Here is a 16,273-nt window from a genome sequence, read left to right as displayed (position 1 = left end):
TAACTACTTTACTGAAAAATGTAGTTTTTAGTTCTATTTTTTTACTGTGATAGGTGGTTCCTGAAGGAACCTTTTTTAATGTTTTTTTATTTTTCACTTTCTCGATTTGCAGGAGAGCCCAGAAAGTATGGTTTGGAGGGAAATGAGGGAAGGTGCACTAACAACACATATGGAGGGGCAGGTGGATAGGGGAAGACGTTGCGCATGTGTAAATTCTAAGGAAGAGGGCAGTGTTTCTCATGCTCCTTGATTACAGCTTCAAAACCACTTCAAAATTGCTCCCCCTGCAGAGTGGTGTGTTGCAGTATATACAGAGTATTGTTGTTTTTGAAAGATATTTTATTGTTTGCAAGGTAGCTGGTGGGATTTTGTGTCCCACCGGAGTAGGCTGTGTGGTTACAGCATTGGTTGAGGAAGAGGAGGTAGAGTAAGACAGCCTACTACTTCCTAAGAAAAAAGCAGCCTTTCTGAGCTCATTGCAGTGGTTGGATTTGGTCTGGCGGCGCATGGAGGTGACCTCATAGGAGTACTGCCCAGGTTGTCCGCGACTGAGTACAGTGCATTTTCCTTTGGTAGCTTTAGCCTTTGGTACATTTCCAACAGTGGCAATGAACTGCCACAACCATGATTCTCTCTGGGTGCTAGAGGTAGGCACGTCTTCTACCTCATCTTCCTGGTGTTCTTCATTGTCTTTTGAAGTATTGCGCTTCTGTTGTTGTATAAGTCCTCCAGCTGGTGGTGTTGGTGGCATTTGGGGAGAAGGGATGGCAATAGCTGATGGCATATTTAAGATAAATAGCAGTTTTCCTAGTGTTCTTCCAAGTATGTGCTGTGTGGTAGATTGTTAATGGATAATGAGTAAGAATAAGTGTAGGAGCTGTGCAAGGGTAAATTGTGGGCTTCAAAGTTCCTAGTTGAGCTGAGAAATGCATTTCCGAACTGTTTGCAAAGCACAGACCAGTTTGCGTAGTCCAGACACGTTCGCGAGCACGTCACCATGCCGCACCTGCGTGCGTGGTCACGGAACACTGTTTGGAAAGTCTGCAATGACATCAGAAGGTCGGGCACGTCGACGAACACAAAAACAGTGCGAAAAGCTGCAAAAAGTGTATAGAAGTGTTAAAAATTATGCCAGATGGTGGGGAATGGCAGAGTGCTAAGGTGAAATTAAATTGGAGAAAAATGTTGCTATATTGGGGTAAGTTTGACATTAGTAAGTTGTAGAAAATTAGATTGCACTGGTAAAAACCCATGAAATTCAGTGACTAAAACTTTGTTTACGGGACGTTATGGTTAAGTGCACTTATAAAAAGCTATGAAATTCACAGAAAAAACTTTGTTAAAGGGACGTTATGGTTACAAGTAAAACTGAAAAACCCCAGAAATTTGCCAGTTATGGTAAGCTAAGCAACCATAACTCGTGCCACCACTGTGCACTGGTAAGACAAACACACAGTATATGAAAGATTACATCACAAATGTCATTGACGACATCACTAATAACATCACATATCTGGGCCACTTGTTTTTGTTGAGTGGACTAATGGGGAAACTCGAGGGGTAAAAAAGGGCAAACCAATCGTCCCTGGACTGTTACACTACCGAGCAAACAATAGGAACGGTTGCACTTCCACCCTTCCTTTCAGCACAGCCTGCATGTAGGGGGGACATGTATTCCATAAGTGACTAACAATTCAATAATCACTGAAAGCTTTTCTTAAGTATTACAAACTATTTATCTTAAACTAGTAGGTGACATTTTTTTAATAAAAAGTCATAACAAGCTATGGTTATATAATTGACAGATCTAGTTCATAAGCTTGCAACATTAGGATTCACAGTTTTGGATACACTGAGACACCCACGTGTACATAAAACTAATACAAAAGGCTATCTCCTAATCACTACCCACAAAAAAAAATGCAGTGTTGTATAGAACACATAACAAAACAAATACATCACAATACTGCACTCACAAGCTGTAAACCAATGACTGGTGAAGTAGGAAATTTAAACGACACACTAGTTATAAAGTGGATTAGATGCTAATGTTCTAGATTATACCCAACATTACACCCAAATTTCATAGCTTTTGATAAGTGCAATTTAGCCATAACATTTCTTTAACAAAGTTTTTTCAGTGAATATATAGTTAAAATATATATATAACTTACTGGAACAACTTTAGTTAAAGTACGGTTAAGTTGACCAGATTTAATGCTACAAAACGTTTGAAATTCAGCGGATGTGGGAAGTCATGACCAGTTTAACTCGGGGCATTCCCGTTGATGTCCCCCATAATGCCATGTTGCCCATAATGCCATTCGTAATATGTATGTGCTCATGGGCTTTGCAACGGGAACACGCAGAGTTAAGCTTGTCATGACTTCCCACATCCACAGAATTTCAAGGGTTTTGTTGTGTTAAATCTGGTCAACTTTACAGCACTTTAACAAAAGTGTTTTTAGTGAATTTCAAGGGTTTTGCTATACCATTGTTTTTTTTATGCCCGGCTGGCCCTGGCTTTCGGCCATGCTCACTGTATATGTTCCCCAATAAATATCTTTTACACCCACTAGGTGGCTACGGCCTTCGTCCGTGGCCACCATACATAACTTTTGAGCCCACTAGCCATGGACTATTTTAAAACACTACCATGCCACTAGCCATGGACTTTGGCCGTGTCCACTGTACATGGTCCCCAATATGTTTCTTTTGGACCCACTATGCATGCCGTGGCCACTATATACATTATTCACAACATTCTTAATAACCATTTCATTTTTTTGACAAATTGTTCCCAACATTTCTAGTTTGTGGGGAGGGCCTTGACAATCCCTTGGTTTAGAAAATGTCACCCATATCTATCCAGCAAGTCAAAGGTTATTAGCCTCTCTCAGCTGCAAAGCACCAATACCATTATTAAGGTTTTAAGGTGCCGGTAACACCCCATTCTCTGTCAAATATTTTTAAAGACTACTAGATGGATTTACCCCAACCCAGTCAAGAAATTTCGGTCAGCGCTTTCTGCCCAAGTTGTTTCTTATTTGGTCCAAATCTGCCCAGTGTTTTCCGCGCTACAGCTGTTCAAAAACTACACTTTTTCTCTATGGAAAAATGAATGCGCTGAAAACGGTGAAACTGTGGTGTTTTGTTTTCCTAATTACTTTTTTATTTTATAGCATATTGATCTCAAAATGTGTGGTTTGGGGGCGTGGAGGTTTGACAAACCTTTTGTTTTAGAAATGTCATCCAAATCCATCCAGCAAGTCAAAAGTTATTAGCAATAGAATTATGGGAACAAGTTACTGCTTTTTGTTTCTGAAAGTCCTGTCAGCCGCTCTGCTGGAAAGCACCATGGGAGATATTGCTATAATTTTGGGATTAGGGTGCACCTCCTTCTCTGTCAAATATTTGAAAAACTACTGGACGCCATAACCCCAGACCGACTCCCTTAAAATTGAGTCAACGCTTTGTGCCCAAGTTATTTTGTACCTGGTCCAATTCCATCCGACAGTTTACGCTGTTCCCTCGGGCACACATTGGACTTTTTCCTCTATGGGAAATGAATGGGGACTAGGCTGAAACTGCGTTTTTTTTTATAACTTTTTTATTTTTTAATAGCTTTTTCCCAGAATTTCCAGTCGGAGGGGCATCAGGCTGAGGGTGTATGTACCATTTTCTTTGCATAAATTCAGCCAAATCTGACGTCATACGAGTTCAAAGTTATTAGCAATACATTTTTCCGTTTTGCTGTGGTACTTGATAGACAACAATTTGCCTAGCATTTCTGTGCTAGACTGCCCTTATGGGTGGGACAAAGATTGATATGCAAATTAATTATTCTCCTCTGTGAAGGGTGCAGTGACTAAAACGTGGTTGTAGATCCTCCTGCATGGAAGAAATTCCATAGAACAGGGTATTTGACCCATGTTCGTTCTCATTAAAAGGGCTCCCACACTCCTTTGTAACTTTGTTTATTTTTCGATTGATATTGTTGTGGAGTTTATTTGCGTTAGGCACCATGACAGGATATCTTTGTGGTACATCGCGACCTTCTCCAATAGTGTCCTAAAAATGAAGAAATCCCATTGGTATGTTATTCACAGTAAGTGCGAAAGGGAATTGCAGCAGTAGCTTTGCATAGTCCGTCTTGGTTTTCCCTTCCACTTATGTGGCCACGGTTTATTCAATTTATGATGTTTTAAAAAACATTGATATCCAGCTCTGTCTTTTTTTTCTAAAGGGTGTCTGATTTGTACGTAATAATATATGTTGAAACATGTGTCGGCTGACCACCCTCTCTAGACAAAACGTCTACACTATAACAATAAAAATGCACTCTGAAAATAAAGCAACAAGCGTCAGATCCTTTCTTTAAAGGGTCATTCAATCCTTTTCTCATTGCAAGGTAACCAGGATTTTTTCTGCACTTTGTCTACAAAAGGTATTTGGTTTACCTCTTCTTACCTGTGACCCTGCAGAGATAAAAAAATTCTATGCAACATATGAATACAGAGTTTAGCACTGGAGTGTTCATTTTCTAGAACTCACCTTCTACCCCATTTTCCTAATGATGTAAGTCATTTGTACGGGTATGTATCTCCTAGAGACGAACATTTCCTACAGTCTTGCTCTGTTACCTTGGTTTGCAAAATCTAAATTGACTGATATAAGCAATTTAATTGAACTGAGGTACTTTAAATAGCCAGTAGTTTAAGGTGTACCTTTTTGTATTGGACTCAAGGACTGTTAATGCGAGCTTAGTTGTCACTTGTTGTTGTACATCGCACTATGCTTGTCCTTAATTGAACAATCGTAGTGCGCTCCATATGTACTGCTGACCTCCCTGCTTGTACCAGGATTCTGAAATGTGAACAGATGGTACACTGCTGCTGAACTGCCTCACCTCAGAAGCCCCTCCACCATGTCTTGTTTACTGCACTTAGGGACAGGCAGGGTGGAAGTGTACACAAATAATGAGTACAGCTATGCCCATCCACACCCACTCACCTCGTCAACACAACTGCAACCCCCTGCATGCTAGCCCTTTCACCCCGATGTGAAATTACCACCAAGCCCATTTTGGCATACTGCCTCCCTTTCACACCAAACACAAATTCCCTACCTGCCATCCTGCCTCTTTTGGTGACAAGGAAAAATGGAGTCAACACACCAGAGAGGATGGAAGGAAGCCATAAGAATAGCCGGAAGTTTAACATTAAAACAACAAGCAGATTAGGATGAACAGTTTGGCAGGTGAGCGGGAACGAAGCAAAGATGATAAGTAATGAGCAGTGGCATTAGTAATAAGAACTATAAAACAGAGCTAAGGATAGAGATAAGTATGAAGCAACAACCACTGACATTGCTTCAAGCCATATGTTCACGTTCAGTTGATCACAATGGGATAATCGCGGTATCACTACATATTATCCCCACCAAAAATATTGCTGTATATATGGTTGTCTGGAACGGCCATATGCGGTATTTTTGGGGGGGGTAATTTGGGGGGGTTTTAGGAGCTGGGGCTACAGGGGTGTCCCCCGATCCTTTAAAAATAATGCAGGGGTTTGCGGGGGTGTTCCGCGCAGGTTACATGCCTTAATATTGCCCCAAAAATATGGCGATATTTTGATATGGTGATATTTTTGCGGGGATATTAACACATGGAACCATAATCGCATATCTAGTCTTGAAACATGGCAGGCAATTTCTTTATACCTTTGAAGCAGTCAGCGTTTTTGTGGTGCCAGCGCCTATAGCCACAATCTCCTGTATACATATTCCATCCGTTGATTCTTCATTTTGCTCTTATTGTTTGCTGGTAACTTTGTCTCCAAATCCCATACGCTACCTTCCATGAGGATTGGTCCTAACATCTTCTCACTCTCTTCCTCCTATCCCTCTAACAAGATGCCTGGCGATTCTCCCTGTGCTCCAGACAGGCCTATCCTCTACTCTTACTGCATTGGGCCAAAGCTGTACTATTTTCTTTAGGATCTGAAAACTCTGATTCCCCTTTAGCCATAGTTTGACCCTTCTTAATTGGAACCCAATCCTCAGGTACCCAGGCCTTTGTACTTATGGTTACTCCCTGTCTTAGTTCTTCTTGAATTTATCTTGTGCCAGGTGGAGGTGTTTCTAATTCTCCTGATCCAACTTTTCCCTAGTAAAGAATGGACCCATTCTGGGTAGAGAGGTGTGCGGTATAGGTCAACATAACATACCATTTCTAAGCAATTTGCTATAGAATTCAGCCATGCCAAGGAACTCCCTTGCCATTTGGTTTGAGAGCGTCTCTAATGGCTTTAGTATTGGGGATCATTGTGCAGTATAGTCTTGACAGCCATGTGGTTGGAGCATTAGGGCATGTTTACAAAAACACCAACACAGTTATGATAGGTTTAAAATGTATATGCAACTAGATACTAATTTCTGCTTATGTGTTGTGGGAACATAACATCAATCCATGAGAAACCATACTTAAAGTCGAGCAGTGTTTGATCCATGCTATACTTTAACATTGAACCTACATTGATTACTGCAAGTAATGTACGTTGGCCCGCGGTGTGTTTATTTCTGGTTTCCTAGGAATTGCTGCTTAGGATGCACGTTCTAATGTGCTTACTGCTAAAGTTCAGTGGGTCGTGTGGAGGTGCACACAGCAGCAGTGCAATGGAAGGGGAGCTTATGTAGCTTGCTTTATTTTTTATTTATTCTTTGCTTTAGCTGCTCCAGGCCTCTTCAGGTGACCAACGGTCTCTCACCTGAAGTCCGTGATGATGCTGTCCGCTCTTTGGGTTGTTTCTCCAGAGTGCTGCTGGAGGCCGTAACCTCTTCCTGATTGACTGAAGGTATGGGGTCCAACAATGGGGTTTCCTTATTCGCCCCGCCAAATGTGTAATGTCAACAAAAAGGAGTCATGAAGTGCTAAGTGCGATTACAGAACATTAAACGCAGTACAAGGCCCCCTGTTCCACATGGCTTCTTCGCGTAGTCGCCAGCCATTGTTTCCTAAATCACCTCGCAGGGAGGTTCTATAATTTCAGAATACATCTCATATGGAACACCAGCTGGGGGAGAAGAACAAGAGGGATAGGAAAGATTGTATACACATATGTGAGGGATGTGCAATCAAATATGCTCAAAACAAATTGTCAATCAGTTATTGGTGCTCAAGACGTCTGTCACTTCCTCCTTCATGCACAATGTGTGGTGTAAGTTGATCCTCGGCTTGTGTGTCGTCATCCGCTGGGGAGCCATGTGGACATCTGGGTAGAGGGGGACATGTCGCCTTATGCACATGTTGTGCAGCATAGTACACACTATTACTATTTGTCCACCTTCTCTGGCTTATGCATCAGTGTGCCTCCTGTCTGATGGAGACATCGGAAGCGTCCCTTCAGTAGGCCACAGGTTTGCTTTACGCAGAGCCTGGTCCATATGTGTGCCTTGCTGTTGGCCTCCTACTGTGGTGTACGTGGGTTCCAGACAGGTGTCATCAGCCATGGCAGCTGTTTGATATCCAAAGTCACCTGAAAAGGTAATGGGAATAGGTGTTGGTCACAGACATATGAGCAAGTGTTTGCTCATGACATATTGAACAACATTCTCTTACTATACGTATGGCACATTTGGGATCACTATGGTTGTCTATCCCTACATTATTTGATGTCTCATGTACTATGGGGAGAAAATGGGCAATGCCACTTGGGGAAAGATCCTTTTACAATCACTAAACCACCAAACATAACAGTCATACACTGTAACAGGATTTGCAATGTATATGTTGTCTTTGGAAGTCCTGTCGTAGGCTCTCATGCACATGCTGTGAGGGGCCTGCAGGTGATATTGTGCACTTTGTATTAGTGTCCCTGTTTTTGGAAATAAAGTTTTCACGCATACATGTCATCACTGCCTGTCAGTGTTGAGCTGTCGTCATGCATGTGCGCTGTCAGAGGGCAGGTCCTTCATGCACAGGCTGCAACAGAGCATTCATTGAATTGTCAATGTAATGGGTGCCCCTCAAACCCCATTCTGGACTATTTTCACTTGTGATGCGTGTATGTGACGGCGCTTGTACTTACCCGGGATCCAGGTACGTTGCACTCTGTGGGTCTCTATGAAGACAGTTTAGTGATGCGCAGGACCATGGCATTACCGGAGGAACCTGGGAAGCAAGTGCAGCGGTGTGTCACATAGAGGGCTGTATAACAGATCACCTGTACATTCATGGAATGCTGTTGTTTCCTGTTTCTATAGACCTCTTCCGAGCGGCAATGATGTTGGGGAAGTGGACAGCTGAATAGAGTCATACCTTTGTTTCATTTATCGGTGCCGGGAGGGGGGGTGCAGGTTCAGGGAGATGTGCTGGGATGCATACTGCATGAGCGCATCCAGCACCTGATTAAGCAGGATGCAAAATGAAATGTGGTCTACGACATGACATGCAGTATGTCCACAGAATGCTGGAAGGTGCCTGTGGCGATTGGTTGCAGCATCAACACGAGCTTGAGCACTGGTGGTATAGCAATTCTGGGGCTTGTCCTGCTTTGGATATCATCCTGTATCAGGGTGAGCTGCTCAGCAATGGTCTCCCTTTTTAGGTGGTATAGTGTAGTCAGCTACCAATCAGTTAGTGTCCATGGTGATGGACTGATGCAGGGACTGTGTGCTCTCCTTACATGCCGTCTCCTCTGACCTTCTGTGTGGTTTGTGGTGCTGTTCATGCCTCTACAGCTCAATGTAGAGCAGGAGGTGCTGGATCTCCAGGTCCACAACTGCTAGTGGCAGCATGGTGTTGGGAAGTTTTGTTTGCAGATGGTTTGGTCATTATATACCCCTTAAATACCCTTTCAGAGTCCATTAGGTGCACCTGTGGCTTCATTTGATTCACCTGTTTGCATTTCCCTCCTCCTTTTGGGGGGAGTTAACTGCACTGTGTTTTCGATGTGATAACCACCAATTTCTGATGGTATTTCAGTGGTATTTCAACTTGTAATACAGCAGAATTACCATTTTGGATGATGGCGGTAATTCCCCGGACTAATTCTGCCGGTTTTTGCCACTAATTCCACTGACTGTAATTCCACCAGTGCTAATTCAGAATTTTCGCCCGTTTTCTAGGAATACCGTATTTGGCAGAATGGTAAAATTCCTTTCCTGCCACTTTTTCCACTTACCGCCAAACTCGTAATGAGGGCCATGGCTTCTTTCGATTACCTGCCAGTTGTCATTGTTGCCCACTGCATATAGCTCTATGCATCCCTCCCTTTCTAATTACTTACGATTCGTGTCTCTTAAGGGGCCTGCTAAACACTATAGCCACCCACCATTACCCATACACATCTGGGCCTGCATCAATCTGACCTTAATCTTGCTTAGATGCAATAGACAAACCAGAGCAGAGGTCTTCGGAGCTGGGAAGTTACTCTCCCTGCGCAGGTAAATGCTGATCACCGCAGATGCAGTGGTGTGTGGCGGCTCAGGAATGGACGCCAAGCAGGTAATTGAAATAAACTGAAGCAAAACTGTGTCAGCAAGATAGCTCGGCGAGAATTTACTATAGTGCTTCACATGCAGGTCCCAGATTTGAATTCCCGTGGTGGATGAGGGAGGCAGCAAGAAATACATGTCTTGTTCCCACCACCCAGGAACGTTACTCTGCAGGGAAAAAAGCAACGTTAGCTTAATTTTTGGAAAAGTAACTTGATAGTGTCACAAGCGTAAAGGGGCCCCTCTCAGCCTGGGGTGGGAAGCCTACCGGGGTGGAAGCCAGAGCCATTCCTACCCTAAAAGGTGAAAGTGGCAGTTGGGAAGGCCCAGGTTTCCACACCCTCACCAAGCGCCTATATGTTTCTTGGCAGTACCACCTTAGATCACCAAATTAAAAGTATAGGTGGTTAGGAACACCCTGCCCTGGTATCTTCCCCAAAATATATATATCATTCTTTTTGGCGATTGCCGCTATTCGGGTGCAACAAGCATTGCACCTCTAACAATGCAGTAAGTAAACAGAATTTAAAGAGTTGCAACCTAATATGTGTTGCTAATATAAATATTAAAGTGGGTGGACATATGCTCACAAATCTAATTGAGATAAATATGTCGACTTCTGTTGTACAATAAATGTTAACTATCACAATGAGACAACAAATCCATCAATTGAAATGTATTTCAAAAGCATATCACAAGACAAATCATTTTGTTAGAAAATTCAAACATTTTATATTTGATCATCTGTAATATGAATCTCATACTCCTCAAATTATTTTGTTAGACGATTCAAACGTCAAGAAATTAATATTCAATCATCTGTAATATGCAGTTCTCCGCCCAGCACGTGTTTTATAATATGCGGAATGTAAGCCCTCCGCCTCACATACTTTTTCAGGGGCTTCAAAACAAATGAATTCTGTTACCTATGTTTAACATAATTGGAAATGAAATTGCCCGGTTCCCCAAATTATATACAATGGTTTTACTTAATCCTCTCTTACTTTAGAAGTGATGAACTTCTGACAATCCAAACGCCGGTTTGGGTAGTGTGGCGTACCAGAAGGAGGTCTCGGACTACTGTGGGTCATGATTTAAGGTTGTTTATTAAAATAAAATAAAAAATCCTGTCGGGCCCTACCGCTATGGTGGAAGATCCCTGCCTAGCAAACTAAAGCTCATGGTGCTCGACCAGTCCCAAAAGAAAATAGTCTTCAGATAGTCCTCAGTCTGAATCCTAACAATAAAATGGTCCTACCCCTTAAGGAAAACCTAACACAGGCAAGGAGGCCACAACAATGAACTCTTTTGTTGGCTTCTGCCTGGCCCAACACTTAGCTTACTTGTTTTCAGTCTGCAAATAAAATGATGCAGTTCAGTCTTTTTATCCAGTATGGAAATCCATCCAGGATCATTTGTAACTCAAGTCTTTATGCCAATCTTTGTAGAACTTGGACTCCCAGAGTCTTATCACTCCTCGGTAGGCATCATTGCTCCAGTGAATTGGGAATATTTTACTCCCTATTTTGTAAAGTTGGGAGTAAAATGATTTTTTAGGCAGTAAAAAATTAAGTCCCATTGCCAGTGAGAGTATGTTATAAGCGAGTAAACCTGTTTTAACTGTAAAACCTAAAGTATTTAATAATAAATACTTTAATTTATTTAATTGTTTTTTTATAACATGCTTAATACCACTCCTGATTTCGGTTTTCAAGCGAGGATCTGGGATTTGAACCTCTGTTGCTCTGTGTGGTCTTGCTTCCAAGCCAAGCTCATTGCCCCTGTGCTATCCTCCATTCACACTTCTTTGCTCCTAGTTCTTGCATGCACTTGAAGGGATATATTTTGACATCTTTGTATCAGGCATTAATAATTGCTGTTTCGTCCTGTGGTTCTAAGTGTTCTACTGGTCCAAACCTATTGATGCAGTTGTGTGGATGAAAACAGGTGCACATGGTCCTATGTGTCTGTTTCTTATTTTGTTGGGGGTATTTGTACTGCCTATTTTTATATTCTTTGAATATTTGCTATTTTTAGAGATTAAAAGTGGCCGATACATCCCTTATCTGTAGGCTTGGTAGGCATACTAACTTTCTGTCATCTTAGCACTTGTATGGCATTTGTCTGCTCTGGAATTCTAAGCTCCTGTAACATAGTTGGCTTTTCGAACCTTGTGGCAGAGTATTCGTACTCCTTTCAATCTGTTTTGCACAGGACGTCTGCACGTCCTATCTTATACGTTCCTCATACCTGTCTTTGTTTTCCTAGCCGTGGCAAAAAAACACATATCTCTTTCTCTCTGATTTGTTTAGTGCGTGTGCCCATTCTGCTCTCTCAGGCTCGCATACTTTTGTCTGCTTTTCCAGCCTGGTCATAAAGTGTACATATTGCTTTGGTTCTGTTTTAAATAAGGCGTGAGCCCATCCCGCTATCTCAAGCTCTCGTACCTATTTCGCTTTCCCAGCCGTGGTTCTCTCCGTTCGTAATACTCCAGTCTCCATAACCTTGTCGGGTTGACCAATCTTGGAAGCAAAATATCATAGCCCTCAGTGGCGTTTTTACTTCCAGAGCATTCCCTTCCCTGTTGGTGTTCGTATCAGGGGCAAATGCTCTTGCCGTGTGGTGCTCAAGGACTTGGAACTCGGGCTCCCTTAGTTCTGCTAGTCACAGCATTGGTTGCTTCGTGCCAGGCCCACCACTGCTCACCTATGGTTGCACCACCAGCTAAGACGTCTTTTGACTGACCGGAGCCTCTCGCTCTGTCAGGATGACTGCCTTCCAGCCTCCAGTGAATAATTGGCTTTGTCTGTGTTTATCTCCTGACTGGTAGCTTTTATACCTGGTCATGTATTCGTTTTTCCCCTCGCTAATAGGTTGTTGAGGTTTAGCCTCAACCGCTAATAGATTAGAATTCTAGTACTGCCCACAGGTGGTTATTTATTTGCATTTATTTATATCCTGTTTTTGTTGAGTGCAAAGGTTTTCTGGCGAAGGCTGTGGTGCACTCTGAGGAGATTTAAGCCAATAGTTGCATAGTGCGATGGATTACCTGCGCCGACAGTCTGTTTTGTGAGTGATCTCTATTTGACTCACTGAGTGTCATTTAAAGCTTTTGCTTCACACAGAGCTGATTATTGGTTGGCTGGTTAGATGCATTCTCCAGCATGGGGTCTGGCATGGATTCACATGCTCATGAATATTCCCCGTCGTCAGGCTGGGAATCCTCGGTAAAGAAAAAACCAGTATCAGTTTCGTTTCTGATCTGTCTTTCGTAGTAATAACCAATCACTGGTCTCTGCGTCATACTGACCACAGCCAATGACTGCCCTCTACCTAAGCACCGCCTCTGGCAGCCATCTTCAGATTTTTACCGCACGTTCATGTGTTGGGATCCTCGTGCTATTGCTCTCGAGCGTTAGTGCTATTTTTTCGCGCTTTTTCACAAAAACTTCGATTCTTTCGGTCAAAAGAGCCTCAAGCTCCACCGATCCTACATCCGATCAACGGGGACCCGTGTCGGATTCATCTGTGCCCCTCAAGGGTGAAGATTTCGTCGAGCTACACTTCGGAGGACTCCAGAAGCTTCTCAGGCCCGGTCTCGGAGATGGCCCAGGAGAAGGGAAGCTCGACGCCCGGAAAGCTGTTCAGGGCCTGCCCTGGATGCCAGCTGCAGAACGTCTTCAAGGAGGACGAACACTCTTTCTGCCTTTACTGCCTTCATGGGGACAAGACGCACGTGGAGAAGGACTGTGCGTTTTGCGGCAACATGTCGGAACGGACCATGAAGGACTGCCATCAACGTCTCGCCAGCTGGCTGGAGGGTAAGAGCCCGTCTGGCGAGAAGAAGAAGAAATCTGAGCGGTCTTCTAAGACCTTTGAGGGCGCCCCGGCGACGGGGGCCCAACATAAGGCCAAGCACCGCGAGTCCGCTGGCACCGGGAGCGCCGAACGGTCGGGCTCTACGGGCGCCAGGCAGGGCGCACCCTCCCCGGCACCATCAACCACGAGCCAACGCTCTGGGTCGGGTAAGAGGAAGGCCGAGCACCCGGCGAAGCTCCTGGAGAGACCCCGGTCGAGCTCTAAGGCAGAGGAGGAGCGTGGCAGTGCCCCCTCCCTCAAGGATAAGGCGGTGAGCGCACCTAAGGTGGTGAAGGCCTTGATCCATTCGACCAAGCCCTCTATCGAAACGGTCGCGGCGGCCCTGGCCCAGCCTGTGGAGGCTGCACCAGTGGTGGCGGCCTCGGGGCCCAGAATCTCCCTGCCTCCTCGGAGGGAGTCTTCTTTCGTGCCCATCGATAGGACCCCCGTGAAACCCTCCGTGGGGAAGAAGGGGGGGCAGGGCGTCGTCGTAGATTCGGCCTCAACCTCAGAAGAGGAACTGATCGAGGTCTTAAGCCACGGCCTAGGCGTGGAACAAGACCAGCCCGTCGGAATGGGCCCCGACGCAGGTGACGACGACGACATCGTCGAGGATACCGACGGGGCCCCTGCTCGCCCGTCGGATTCCCCTCTGCCAGCGCCGCAAGACAACTCAGCGGCCATTTTGTTGGCTATACAGTCCTTATGCTCCGAGATAAGGACGAGACTACCGTTACCGACGGAGGAACCTCTCCCGTCGGGGGATCCAGAACCGGGACCTTCTGGTGTTCCCCCTACCAAGAAAAGAAGGATCCATCCACCGCCTCCTTTTCAACCGTCGCGCCCCGTCCAGCCCTCCTCCCCGTCCACCCGAGGGGATGATACGGGGACTGACACGGCAGCGACGGGTACGGACGACGAGGCATACGACGAGGATTTTCCGTCGTCGCCTCCCACCAGGGCTTCTCCGCCCGACGAGATTGGATCGTTCCACTCAATGATCGCCAGGGCATCCGAGCTTTTCCAACTCTGCCCTGAGGAGAAGAAAAAGGAAGGCTTCCTTTACCAACGGCGCGAGACCAAGAGGAAGACGGTCCTCGCAGTGCCTCTGTTGGACGACATTTGGGATGAGGGCCTTTCCCTCCTCAAGAACCCTTCCACGACGCCAGCGAAAAGAGACCGGTACGAGAAAAAGTACCGGGTCCCGGACTCGGCCCCCCTATGCCTCCGGGCGCAACCTACCCCGGACTCCGTCGTCTCCGCGGCAGCCAGGAAGAAAGCGGGGGGGGGTGCGGCCTCCACGTCGACTTCCCCGCCGGACGGCGAGGGAAAGAAATTGGATGCCATGGGACGCAGAGTCATCTCGTCGGCGGCGGCGACGATTAAAGCGGCCAACGCCTTGGCTATCGTGGCCCGCTACGACAGGGAACTCTGGTACAAGATAGCTCCCCTGCTGGATTTTCTGCCGGACGACAAGAGGGCGGAGGCCCTTGAGATCCTGCAGGAAGGTGAGGTGGCCTCGGACCACGCCATCACCGTGGCGACGGACATCGCCGACACTGGGTTCCGCCAGATGGGCAACGGCGTTTGCCTTCGACGTCGCGGATGGCTCAAGGCTACGGACTTTCGGCAGGACGTCCAGACCAGGGTCCTGGACATGCCCTTCGACGGGAACAACCTGTTTGGGAAGACAGTGGACGATTCCCTTCAGGCCATCAAGGCGGATACTGAGACGGCCCGGGCCCTTGGAGTACTGCAGCAACGGCGGACGCCCTTTCGGAGCGGCGGAGGCAAGGGCGCCTCCAAAGGTTCCGGCGGCGGTTTCGCTTCCTACCGTCAAGCGGCCCGCTCGTCGTCGCAAGAGGCCTACAGAGGACGAGGCAAGTCTGGCGGCCCCCGCCGTCGTCGCCAAGGAGGCCAAGGCGGCAAGGCCGCGTCCAAGCAGGATTGAACCGGCCGTGGGGTCGGGCCCCCACCGAAGCACCCCGGTGGGAGGCCGGCTGGCGGGCTTCGTCAGCGTGTGGGAGTCCATCTCCACCGACCGTTGGGTGCTGGACGCCCTGGCCCGGGGCCACGCGCTCGAGTTTCAAAGAAGGTGCCCGCGCGTCCCCCCCGTGGCCAGGAAAGAACTTCACGTCCCTCAACTTCTCCTGGAGGTAAAGGCGATGCTCAGAAAGGGCGCCATCGAACTCGTCCCAAAGAGGCTTCGGGGCTCCGGAGTCTACTCGCGTTACTTCCTCGTGAAGAAGAAGACGGGAGGATGGCGCCCCATCCTGGACCTGCGACGCCTGAACAAGTTCATCAAGGCGCAGAAGTTCCGGATGGTCACCCTCCAGCACGTCCTGGGTCAGCTGGAGGAAGGAGACTTCCTATCGTCGTTGGATTTGGAAGATGCCTACTTCCACATTCCCATCCTAAAGGGGCACCGAAAATTCCTCAGATTCGTGGTCCAAGGGCGTCATTACCAGTTCAAAGCCCTTCCCTTCGGACTGCGGTCGGCACCCAGGGTTTTCACCAAGTGCCTTGCACCGGTGGCGGCGCAGCTGCGCCGCGAGGGGATTCACGTCTACCCCTACCTGGACGACTGGCTCATCCGCGCCAAGACGAGGGAGCTCGCCGTGGTCCACACGGCAAGGACCGTCCAACTCCTCACGGACCTGGGATTCTCCGTGAACTACGCCAAATCCCACCTGGTGCCCGCGCAGGTCGCACTGTTTCTGGGAGCGAGGCTCGACACAGTGTCCCTTCTGGCCTCCCCGTCGGAGGAGAGGACCAGGACCATCTTGGGCAAGGTGCAACGGATGTTGGTGGCCGACGCGGCCAAGGTGAGGTCCATCAAGTCCCTCCTCGGGATGATGTCTTCCTGCATCTACCTCATTCCCATGTGCAGGCTCCGGATGCGCCCGTTGCAAGAGTT

The 16,273-nt window shown here is 46.7% G+C and overlaps 1 protein-coding gene across 2 annotated transcripts in view; it reads left to right on the top strand.

The window, feature by feature from the left end:
• The window catches only part of BICD2 (BICD cargo adaptor 2), a 482,602-nt gene that overhangs the window by 307,168 nt on the left and 159,161 nt on the right, over positions 1 to 16,273 (top strand). The gene's annotated exons all lie outside the window — the stretch shown is intronic.

Source organism: Ambystoma mexicanum, chromosome 2p (assembly GCF_040938575.1).
Source record: "Ambystoma mexicanum isolate Mex_15411 chromosome 2p, UKY_AmexF1_1, whole genome shotgun sequence".
NCBI classification, from domain to species: domain Eukaryota; kingdom Metazoa; phylum Chordata; class Amphibia; order Caudata; family Ambystomatidae; genus Ambystoma; species Ambystoma mexicanum.
Note: the sequence above shows the minus strand (reverse complement) of the source record. Positions and strands in the feature narration are given on the sequence as shown.